Consider the following 12,845-nt stretch of genomic DNA (forward strand, 5'->3'; position numbering starts at 1 on the left):
TTTTCCCTATGTATAGCTCCACATGGTGACAAGATCATGGCTTCTAAAGTCAGATCTGACTCAAATCCCCGCTCCTTGATTTATCACTCAAATGGTGAGATAGGTGTGCCATGCTCTTTTTTCTTTTACTTTTGGGATAATTTTCATACAATTTTGCAATCAATAAAAGATCAGTCTTGCTTAGTAATATGCCTTTCCTCAATAAGAAACTGGCCTTCTTTTTCTTTATTGAAGTATAGTTGATTTACAATATTGTGTTAGTTTCAGGTGTACAGCAGTGATCCAGTTATGTATATACATACATATATATATATATTTCAGATTCTTCTCCATTATAGGTTATTATAAGATATTGAATTAGTTCCCTGTGTTATACAGTAAATCCTTGTTGTTCATAGGAACTGGCCTTCCTATACTTTCTGTATGTTAGTTTCACCTTTTACCCTTTCACTTGCCTTAACTTCTTTGTTTCCCTCTTCATTATTTAATTTGGATTTGGTTTCTTCCTAGCCTTTCTTTATCTGATAATTCTTAATATAAGCAACGGGGTTATTCAAGCCTTACAGAAATGTAAGGTCAACTAGGTCACCCAGACTATTGTTAAAACCAAAAAATTCACTTTAAGATCTGAATTTAACCAATTGTTCTATGCATAATGTGTCATAATCAGTTGTCAAGCTGCTATGTACTGCTGCCTCAGGACTATGTGTTTACAGCTTCTCAAAAGGAACATATACGGGGGGACCTTCAAGATAGCAGAAGAGTAAGACGTGGAGATCACCTTCCTCCCCACAAATACATTAAAAATAGATCTACATGTGGAACAACTCCTACAGAATACCTACTGAATGCTGGCAGAAGACCTCAGGCCTCCCAAAAGGCAAGAAACTCCCCACGTACCTGGGTAGGGCAAAAGAAAAAAGAAAAAACATAGACAAAGGAATATGAACGGGACCTGCACCTCTGGGAGGGAGCTGTGAAGGAGGAGATGTTTCCGCACACTAGGAAGCCCCTTCACTGGTGGAGATAGGGGGTGGGCGGGGGAAGCTTCAGAGCCATGGAGGAGAGGGCAGCAAAAGAGGTGCAGAGGGCAAAATGGAGAGATGCCCTCACAGAAGATCAGTGCCAACCAGCACTCACCAGCCTGAGAGGCTTGTCTGCTCACCCGCTGGGACGGGTGGGCGCTGGGAGCTGAGGCTCGGGCTTTGGAGGTCAGACCACAGGGAGAGGACTGGGGTTGGCTGTGTGAACACAGCCTGAAGGGGGCTAGTGCACCACAGCTAGCTGGGAGGGAGTCCGGGAAAAAGTCTGGAGGTGCCTAAGAGGCAAGAGACCATTGTTTCAGTGCGCGTGAGGAGAGGAGATTCAGAGCACCACCTAAATGAGCTCCAGAGATGTGGCTATCAGCGCGGATACCAGAGTTGGGCATGAAATGCTAAGGCTGCTGCTACAGCCACCAAGAGGCCTGTGTGGAAGCACAGGTCACTATCCACACCTTCCCTCCCAGGAGCCTGGGCAGCCTGCCACTGCGAGGGTCCTGTGATCCAGGGACAACTTCCCCGGGAGAACACACAGCGCACCTCAGGCTGTTGCAACGTCATGCCGGCCTCTGCCACCACAGGCTCGCCCGCATTCCATACCCCTCCCTCCCCCGGCCTGAGTGAGCCAGAGCCCCTATTCAGCCTCTCCTTTAACCCACTCCTGTCTGGGCGAAGAACAGACACCAAAGGGCGACCTACATGCAGAGGCAGGGCGAAAACCAAAGCTGAACCCCAGGAACTGTGTGAATAAAGAAGAGAAAGGGAAATTTCTCCATGGAGCCTCAGGAGCAGTGGATTAAATCTCCACAATCAACTTGATGTATCCGGCATCTCTGGAATACCTGAAGAGACAATGCATCGTTCCAAAATTGAGGTGGTGGTCTTTGGGAGCAACTGTAGACTTGAGGTTTGCTTTCTTCATCTAATTTGTTCCTGATTTTATGTTTATCTCAGTTTAGTATTTAGAGCTTACTATCACTGGTAGATTTGTTTATTGATTTGGTTGCTCTCTTCCTTCATATATATACATTTTTTTTTTCTTTTTCCCTTTTTGTGGGTGTGTGTATGCATGCTCCTTTTTGTGATTTTCTCTGTATAGGTTTCCTTTTACCATTAGTCCTAGGGTACTGTCTGTCTGTTGTTTTTTTTTTTTTTTTTAGTATAGTTTTTTAGTGCTTGTTATCATTGGTGGATTTGTTTATTGGTTTGGTTGTTCTGTTTTTTTCTTTTCTTTTTTTTTACTTTAATAATTTTTTTTATTTTAATAACTTTATTTATTTTTTCTTTTCCTTTCTTTCTTCTTTTTTTCCTCCCTTTTCTTCTGAGCTGTGTGGCTGACAGGGTTTTGGTGCTCTAGCCGGGTGTCAGGCCTGAGCCTCTGAGGTGAGAGAGCCTAGCTCAGGACTTTGGTACACTAGAGACCTCCTGGGACCGTGTATCAATCGGTGAGAGCTCTCCCAGAGATCTCCATCTCAACACTAAGACCAAGCTCCACTCTACGACCAGCAATTACCAGTGTTGGACACCCCATGGCAAACAACTAGCAAGACAGGAACAAAACCCCACCCATTAGAAGAGAGGCTGCCGAAAATCATAATAAGTTCACAGACACCCCAAAACACACCATCGGATGCAGTCCTGCCCAACAAAAAGACAAGATACAGCCACATCAACCAGAACACAGGCAGCAGTCCCCTCCACCAGGAAGCCTACACAACCTACTGAACCAACCTTACCAACTGGGGGCAGACACCAAAAACAACGGGAACTATGAACCTGCAGCCTGTGAAAAGGAGACCCCAAACACAGTAAGTTAAGCAAAATGAGAAGACAGAGAAAAACCCACCAGACCAAGCAAATGAGGAGGCAGTCTACATGAAAAAGAATTCAGAGTACTGATAGTAAAGATGATCCAAAATCTTGGAAGTAGAATGGTGAAAATACAAGAAATGTTTAACGAGGACCTAGAAGAACAAAAGAGCAAACAAACAATGATGAACACCACAATAAATGAAATTAAAAATTCTCTAGAAGGAATCAATAGCAGAATAACTGAGGCAGAAGAATGGATAAGTGACCTGGAAGACAAAATAGTGGAAATAACTACCACAGAGCAGAATAAAGAAAAAAGAATGAAAAGAATTGAGGACAGTTTCAGAGACCACTGGGACAACATTAAATGCACCAACATTCGAATTACAGGGGCCTCAGAAGAAGAAGAGAAAAAGAAAGGGACTGAAAGGGAAAAACCTACAGTAAGATTACTCCACCCAGCAAGGATCTCATTCAAATTCTATGGAGAATTCAAAAGCTTTACAAACAAGCAAAAGCTAAGAGATTTCAGCACCACCAATCTACCTTTACAACAAGTGCTAAAGGAACTTCTCTAGGCAGGAAACACAAGAGAAGGAAAAGACCTACAATAACAAACCCAAAACAATTAAGAAAATGGTAATAGGAACACACATATCGATAACTACCTTAAATGTAAATGGATCAAATGCTCCAAAGAAAAGACATAGACTGGCTGAATGGATACAAAAACAAGACTCGTATATATGCTGTCTACAAGAGACCCACTTCAGACCTAGGGACACATAGAGACTGAAAGTGAGGGGATGGAAAAAGATATTCCATGCAAATGGAAATCAAAAGAAAGCTGGAGTAACAATTCTCATATCAGAAAAAATAGACTTTAAAATAAAGGCTATTACAAGAGACAAAGAAGGCCACTTCATAATGATCAAGGGATCTATCCAAGAAGAAGACATGACAATGGTAAATATTTATGCACCGAACATAGGAGCACCTCAATATAAAAGGCAAATGCTAACAGCCATAAAAGGGGAAATCAACAGTAACACAATAATACTAGGGGACTTTAACACCCCACGTTCACCAATGGACAGATCATCCAAAATTAAAATAAAGAAAGAAACACAAGCTTTAAATGACACATTATACAAGATGGTCTTAATTGATATTTATAGGACATTCCATCCAAAAACAACAGAATATACTTTCTTCTCAAGTGTTCATGGAACATTCTTTAGGATAGACCATGTCTTTGTTAAAAATCAAGCCTCAGTAAACTTAAGAAAATTGAAAAGGTATGAAGCATCTTTTCCAACCACGACACTATGAGACTAGAAGTCAATTACAGGAAAAAATATGTAAAAAATACAAACACATGGAGGCTAGACAATACACTACTCAATAAACAAGAGATCACTGAAGAAATCAAAGAGGAAATCAAAAAATACCTAGAAACAAATGACAATGAAAACACGACGATCCAAAACCTATGGGACACAGCAAAAGCAGTTCTAAGAGGGAAGTTTATAGCAATACAATCCTACTTCAAGAAACAAGAAACATCTCAAATAAACAACCTAACCATATACCTAAAGCAGTTAGAGAAAGAAGAACAAAAAAACCCCCAAGTTAGCAGAAGGAAAGAAATCATAAGATCAGATCAGAAATAAATGAAAAATAAATGAAGAAAATGATGGCAAAGATCAATAAAACTAAAAGCTGGTTCTTTGAGAACATAAACAAAATTGATAAACCATTAGCTGGACCCATCAAGAAAAAAAGGGAGAAGACTCAAATCATTAGAATTATATGAAAAAGGAGAAGTAACAACTGACACTGCAGAAGTACAAAGAATCATGAGATATTACTGCAAGCAACTGTATGCCAATAAAATGGACAGCCTGGAAAAAATGGACAAATTCTTAGAAAAGCACTACCTTCCGAGACTGAACCAGGAAGAAAGAGAAAATATAAATAGACCAATCACAAGTACTGAAATTGAAAGTGTGATTAAAAACCTTCCAACAAACAAAAGCCCAGGACCAGATGGCTTCACAGGTGAATTCTATCAAACACTTAGAGAAGAGCTAACACCTATCCTTCTCAAACTCTTCCAAAATATAGTAGAGGGAGTAAAACTCTCAACAAAAACCAGACAAAGACTTAATAAAGAAAGAAAACTACAGGCCAATATCACCAATGAACATAGATTCAAAAATCCTCAAGAAAATACTAGCAAACAGAATCCACCAGCACACTAAAAGTATCATACACAATGATCAAGTGGGGTTTATCCTGGGAATGCAAGGAATCTTCAATATAAGCAAATCAATCAATGTGATACACCATATTAACAAATTGAAGAATAAAAACCATATGATCATCTCAACAGATGCAGAAAAAGCTTTTGACAAAATTCAACACCTGTTTATGATAAAAACCATCCAGAAAGTAGGCATACAGGGAACTTACATCAACATAATAAAGGCCATATACGACAAACCCACAGCAAACATCATTCTCAATGGTGAAAACCTGAAAGCATTTCCATGAAAATCAGGTACAAAGCAAGGATGTCCACTCTCACCACTATTATTCAACGTAGTTTTGGAACTTTTAGCCACAGCAATTATAGAAGAAGAACAAGTAAAAGGAATCCAAATCGGAAAAGAAGAAGTAAAACTGTCACTGTTTGCAGATGACATAATACTATACATAGAGAATCCTAAAGATGCTACAAAAAAATCTACTAAAGCTAATCAATGAATTTGGTAAAGTAGCAGGATACAAAATTAATGCACAGAAATCTCTTGCATTCCTATACAGTAATGATGAAAAATCTGAAAGAGAAATTAAGGAAACATTCTCATTTACCATTGCAACAAAAAGAATAAAATACCTAGGAATAAACCTACCTAAGGAGACAAAAGTTCTGTATGCAGAAAACTATAAGACACTGATGAAAGAAATTCAAGATGAAACAAACAGATGTAGAGATATACCATGTTCTTGGTTGGAAGATTCAACATTGTGAAAATGAGTATACTACCCAAAGCAAACTACAGATTCAATGCAATCCCTATCAAACTACCAATGGCATTTTTCACAGAACTAGAACAAAAAATTTCACAATTTGTATGGAAACACAAAAGACCCCGAATAGCCAAAGCAATCTTGAGAAAGAAAAACGGAGCTGGAGGAATCAGACTCCCTGACTTCACACTATAATAGAAAGCTACAGTAATCAAGACAGTATGGTACTGGCACAAAAACAGAAATATAGATCAATGGAACAGGATAGAAAGTCCAGAGATAAACCCACACACATATGGTCACCACATCTTTGATAAAGGAGGCAAGAATATACAATGGAGAAAAGACAGCTTCTTCAATAAGTGGTGCTGGGAAAACTGCACAGGTACATGTAAAACTATGAAATTAGAACACTCCCTAACACCATACACAAAAATAAACTCAAAATGGATTAAAGACCTAAATGTAAGGCCAAACACTACAAAACCGTTAAGAGGAAAACATACGCAGAACACTCTATGACATAAATCATAGCAAGATCCTTTTTGACCCACCTCCTAGAGAATAGGAAATAGAAACAAAAATAAACAAATGGGACCTAATAAAACTTAAAGGCTTTTGCACAGCAATGGAAACCATAAAGAAGACAAAAAGACAACCCTGAGAATGGGAGAAAATATTTGCAAACGAAGCAACTGACAAAGGCTTAATCTCCAAAATATACAAGCAGGTCATGCAGCTCAATATCAAAAAAACAAATAACCGAATCCAAAAATGGGCAGAAAACCTAAGTAGACATTTCTTCAAATAATACATACAGATTGCCAACAGACATATGAAAGGATGCTCAACATCGCTAATCAGTAGAGAAATTCAAATCAAAACTACAATGAGGTATCACCTCACAGCAGTCAGAATGGCCACCATCAAAAAATTTACAAACAGTAAATGCTGGAGCTGGTGTGGAAAAAAGGGAACCCTCTTGCACTGTTGGTAGGAATGTAAATTGATACAGCCACTATGGAGAACAGTATGGAGGTTTCTTAAAAACTAAAAATAGAATTACCATATGACCCAGCAATCCCACTACTGGGCATATACCCTGAGAACACCATAATTCAAAGAGTCATGTACCACAATGTTCATTGCAGCTCTATTTACAATAGACAGGACATGGAAGCAACCTAAGTGTCCATCGACAGATGAATGGATAAAGAAGATGTGGCACATATATACAATGGAATATTACACAGCCATAAAAAGAAACGAAATTGCTTTATTTGTAGTGAGGTGGATGGACCTAGAGACTGTCATACAGAGTGAAGTAAGTCAGAAAGAGAAAAACAAATACTGTGTGCTAACACATATACATGGACTCTAAAAAAAGAAAAAAAAGAAAAGAAAAGGTTCTGAAGAACCTAGACGCAGTACAGGAATAGAGATGCAGATGTAGAGAATGGACTTAAGGACACGGGGATGGGGAAGGGTAAGCTGGGACGAAGTGAGAGAGTGGCATGGACATATATATAGTAGCAAGTGTAAAATACGTAGCTAGTGGGAAGTAGCCTCCTAGCACAGTGAGATCAGCTCGGTGCTTTGTGTCCACCTAGAGGGGAGGGATAGGAAGGGTGGGAGGGAGATGCAAGAGGGCGGGGATATGGGGATATACGTATACGTGTAGGTGATTCACTTTGTTAACAGCAGAAACTAACACACCATTGTAAAGTATTTATACTCCAATCAAAATGTTAAAAAAAAAAAGGAACATATAGCTCACTGAATACAAAGCCACTAAAGTGAATTTCCGGTAAAGGTCCATTTCTTTTTTTTTTTTGCGGTACGCGGGCCTCACTGTTGTGGCCTCTCCCGCCGTGGAGCACTGGCTCCGGACACGCAGGCCAAGCGGCCATGGCTCACAGGCCCAACTGCTCCACGGCATGCGGGATCCTCCCGGACCGGGGCACGAACCCGCATCCCCTGCATCGGCAGGCGGACTCTCAACCACTGCACCACCAGGGAAGCCCTAAAGGTCCATTTCTTTAAAAGAACAATCTACATGTATATATTTAATGTACTAAACTATTCAATTTTCACATATTCAGTATTAATAAAGAAAATGTATTCTGGTGGGCCTTTTCTTTGTCAAAATCTTCACTACAAGAGGAAGACGTAATATCATATGCCTAAGGCTACATTCCAGGATACAGAAAGAAGATTGATTTACACTATGAACTTAACCTGTAACTCTTGGGAAAATGTATGCATCTGGGCTCCTGTGGCAGGAGGATAATAAAAGAGGCCATGGGGCTGGTAGAGGATGTGCAGTGAAGAGAGCATCCAGGAAGTTTTTCTCTGTGGGTGGAGCAAGTTCATTATCCTAGATAATTGCAGGCACATGTTCCTTAGCCTTCAGCCATCCTGGAAGAGTAACTTCCCAGAGGTATGGAAGAATGTGAATGTCCAAAGTGGGTATTTACCATGGCAATTATGGAGAGACCCAAATCTGCACAGAGGGTGTGGTACCCCCAGAGACAGCTGCCAGTGCTCCTAAGTGGATGAAGAGCAGCATTTGTCTTTGGAGAGTGCTGCCATTGCAAAGTACCACAAACCGAGTGGCTTAAAACAACAGAAACTTGTTCACTCTTAGCTCTAGAGGTTAGAAGTCGAAAATGAAGATGTCAGCAGGGCCGTGCTCCCTCTGAAACGTAGAGGATAATCCTTTCTTGCTTCTTCCTAGCTTCTTGTGGCCATTAATCTTTGGCATTCCTTTGCTAACAGATGCATTACTCCAATCTCCCCACTTCTGTTGTCACATGGTGTCTTCTTATGTGTCTTTGTTTTCTCCTCTTCTTATAGTGACACTAATTATGCCGGATTAAGGGCCCATCGTACTACAGTATGATCCTATCTTAATTAATTATACCTGCAAAAAACCTATTTCCAAATAAGGTCATATTCTGAGGTACTAGGGGGTAGGTCTTTAACATGTCTTTTGGGGAGACACAACTCAATCCATAACAGAGATCTTGGCCACTTTAACTGGCTATGCTCTTCAACAGCACTAGGCTCACCAGCACTAATGGAAGCATCTTCTCATCTCTGGAGGAAGAGAATCAAGGTGATCTTGGATTTGCTTCAGAGTCTACCTTCAACATGTGCCTCTGTCAGGCCTTCACCTGCCTTCTCATTCTGCCTAGAAACTCTAATCTTCTGTGACATTGGCTGGCTCTCACTTCCTGGCCTGGGATATGTGCATTGGACTATTTATTAGCTCTAAGACTCCCCACATATTCTTGCTCAGGTCCTGAGCCCCAGCCCACTGGCCCACGAGTGGACACTGAGCCTATCTGAAAGACTTACTGAGGATTATCCCTTTCAACCTCTTCATCCCACACTGCATAGCCATCTCCCTAAAAGTACTATGTTAATTTACTTGGCAGTTTAGCCTAAAGAGTGTGATTTAAGGGACCACAGACCTGTGTATCCCTGCATCCAGAGTATCTACAGTTACTTATTGATGCCTAAAAGTATTCAATAAACCTTTACTGAATATCTAATATATACCAAATGTTATGTGAAATTATGGACAAAAGAGCAAAAGTGGCTGATTCAAATTTAAGCATACCAGGGTGTGGCCAAAATGGTGGGAAGACCCTGAGCTCACCTCCTCCCAAGGGCACACCAAAATTACAACTATTTACAGAGTAACTATTGATGAGAAAAATCAGAAGGCCAGCAGAAAACATCCATAACTAAAAATGTAAAGAGGGAACCACAGTGAGACTCGTAGGAGGGGTGGAGACACGGTACAGTCAAGACCCATACCCTGGGGTGGGTGACCCACAAAAGGGAGGATAATTACAACTACAGAGGTTCTTCCCAATGAGCAGGTGATCTGAGCTCCAAATCGGGCTCCCCAGCCTGGGTCTCCTGCACCAGGAAGATGAGCTTGCAGAGCATTTGGCTTTGAAGGGTGGAAGGGCTTACTTTCAGGATAGTCAGAGGGCTGTGGGAAATAGGGACTCCACTCTTTAAGGGTGCACACAAAATCTCACATGCTCTAGGACCCAGGGCGGAAGAAGTGATTTGAAAGGAGCCTGGTTCAGATCCACCTGCTGATCCTGGAGAGTCTACAGAAGAGGCAGGAGGTAACTGGAGGTAACTGGAGCTCACCCTGGGGACCCAGACATTGGTGGCAGCCATTTTGGGGAGCTTTATCTGCCACTTGGGCACCACTCCTGGCAAGAGTCGTTTTGGAATCCTCCCTTGAGCTTATTAGCACTGGAACCTGACCTCACCCACTGGATGGTCAGCACCAGTACTGGGATGCTTCAGGCCAAACAACTAGTCAGGTAGGGACATAGCTCCACCCACCAGGAGGCCTGCTGTCTTAAGTCTCCTGAGCCCAGAACCACCCTGGGACCCATCCCTGTCCACCAGAGGCCCCAGGACTCTAGGACCAAGCCCTGCACACTAGCCTTAGGACTGCCAGGGCCCTGCACTCAGAGACACCAGCTCTGCCAATCAGTGAGCCAGCACTAGCCCCAGGATCTGGCCTCACCCACCAATGGGCAGGCATCATCCCCGCAATCCCCTGGGTCTGGCCCTGCCCACCAGCAGTCACACACAAGCCCCAGGACCATCACATCCCAGCAGCCTCCTGTATCAGGACCCAGCCCTGCCCACCAGCAGAACAAAACCAACTCCAAGACCTCCAAGGCCCTGCAGGCAGCAGCCTCATGGTCCCCCCAGTCAGCAGCCAGTAGTTTCTGCACAAGGGAGGGCCTGGCAACCAACCAAACTGGAGGCCAGACAGCTACCAGACTGCCCACAGTAGTCAGTCTGCCATAACAGAAAGACCTGCACAGCCCACTTAGGGAGGACCCCTACAGCATTTACCTCTGGTAACCAAAGGGGAGTATATTACTGGGATGCACAGAATATCTTTTATAAAAGGTTACTTCTCCAAGGCAGGGAAACATAATCAACCTGCCAAATACACAGAAGTACAAACACCAAATTAGGCAAAATGAGGTGACAAAGGAATAAGTTCCAAATGAAGGAACAAGATAAAACCCCAGAAGAACTAAGTGAAGTGGAGATAGGCAATCTACCCAAGAAAGAGTTCAAGGTAATGGTTGGAAAGATGATCAAAGAACTCAGGAGAAGAATGGATGAACACAGTGAGAAGTTTAACAAAGGTTAGAAAATATAAGAAAAGAATCAAACAGAGCTGAAGAATATAATAACTGAAATGAAAAGTACACTAGAAAGAATCAGCAGTCGATTAAATGATACAGAAAAACAGATCAGCAAGCTGGAAGACAGAGTAGTGGAAATCACTGAAGCTGAACAGAAAAAAGAATAATAAGAAGTGGGGACCATTTACAAGACACCTAATGTTCACATACTAACGTTCACATAATAGGGTTCCCATAAGGAGAAGAGAGAGAGAGAAAGGGGCAGAGAACATATTTGAAGACATAATAGCTGAAAATTTCCCTAACCTGGGGAAAGAAACAGGTTTCCAGGTCCAGGAAGCACAGAGGGTCCTAAACAGGATCAACCCAAAGAGGACCACACCAAGACAAATTGTAATTAAAATGGCAAAAATTAAAGATAGAGAGAATATTAAAAGCAGAAAGGGAAAAGCAACAAGTTAGTTACCCATGAGGCTATCAGTTGAATTTTCAGCAGAAACTCTGCAAGCCAGAAGGGAATGCCACAATATATTTAAAGTGATGAAAGAGAAAAAGCTACAATTAAGAATACTCTACCTGGCAAGGCTTTCATCAGATTTGATGGCAAGATCAAAAGTTTTACAGACAAGCAAAAGCTAAAAGGGTTCAGCACCACTAAGGCAGCTTTATAGTGAAAGGTTAAAGGGACTTCTCTAAGAGAAAAAGAAAAGGTCACAACCAGAAACATGAAAATTATGAAAGGAAAAATCTCATTGGTAAAGGCAAATATATAGTAAAGGTCGTAAATAAGCAATGTATAAAGGTAGTAGGAAGGATAAAAGACAAAAGCAGGGGGGACTGGATGATGGTAGTCAAAAGGTACAAACTTCCAATTGTAAGATAAATAAGTACTAGTGATGTACAACATGATAAATTAACACTGCTGTATGTTAGAGATGAAAGTTTTTAAAAGCGTAAATCCTAAGAGTTCTCATCACAAGAAACACTTTTTTTTATTTCTTTAATTTTGTACCTATATGAAATGATAGATGTTTAGTAAACTTACTGTGATAATCATTTCATGATGCATGTAAGTCAAATCATTATGCTGCACACCTTAAACTTATACAGTACTGTATGTCAATAAAACTGGAAGAACAAAAAACAAATTCAAGCATACCAAATAAAGTGCAAAATTTAAAATGATCAGGATCTGCTCCACCCCTGCTGTTCAGATAGCAAGGGGGCACTGAATATCTGAAAGATGAAAAAGGGGTGCCCCCATCACTCTATTAGGGAACCCTAAGTGAAGGCCGAGAGCATGAAAGACAGTGATGGCTTCACAGTTCTGCCAGGGCCAGAGCTACAAGGCCAGCAGAGCTGTGTGTAGAGATCAAGCAATATGTAGTAACAGTAACTCCCATTTACTGAACACCTCTGTGTGCCCAGGGCCAAGACAGCTATGTTACAATGATCCCACATGGTATATCGTTTTTTCCCTACAAACTACTGCACATGGTATAAGAAAATCAATTGAAAATATTTGATGATACATCTGGAAAAATATTTGTCTACATATGGTTTGTGAAATATCACTTTCACATTAAGAATTATCTATTCGTCTCTATCTAAATCTAATCCCCATCTATCTCTAAAGATAAATGCTTTATCTTAATTTATACCTTAATTTACATCTATAGTTACATAACTATAATTTATATATTTATAAATATATATTTAGTCATATCCAACTGTCCCTCATTTTATTACAAACATA

General features: G+C 40.9%; 1 protein-coding gene across 1 annotated transcript in view; it reads right to left on the reverse strand.

Annotated features, from left to right (window-relative positions):
• The window catches only part of PLD5 (phospholipase D family member 5), a 506,673-nt gene that overhangs the window by 96,464 nt on the left and 397,364 nt on the right, over window positions 1–12,845 (reverse strand). The window lies entirely within an intron of this gene.

This window comes from Phocoena sinus, chromosome 1 (genome assembly GCF_008692025.1).
Source record: "Phocoena sinus isolate mPhoSin1 chromosome 1, mPhoSin1.pri, whole genome shotgun sequence".
Classification (NCBI taxonomy): domain Eukaryota; kingdom Metazoa; phylum Chordata; class Mammalia; order Artiodactyla; family Phocoenidae; genus Phocoena; species Phocoena sinus.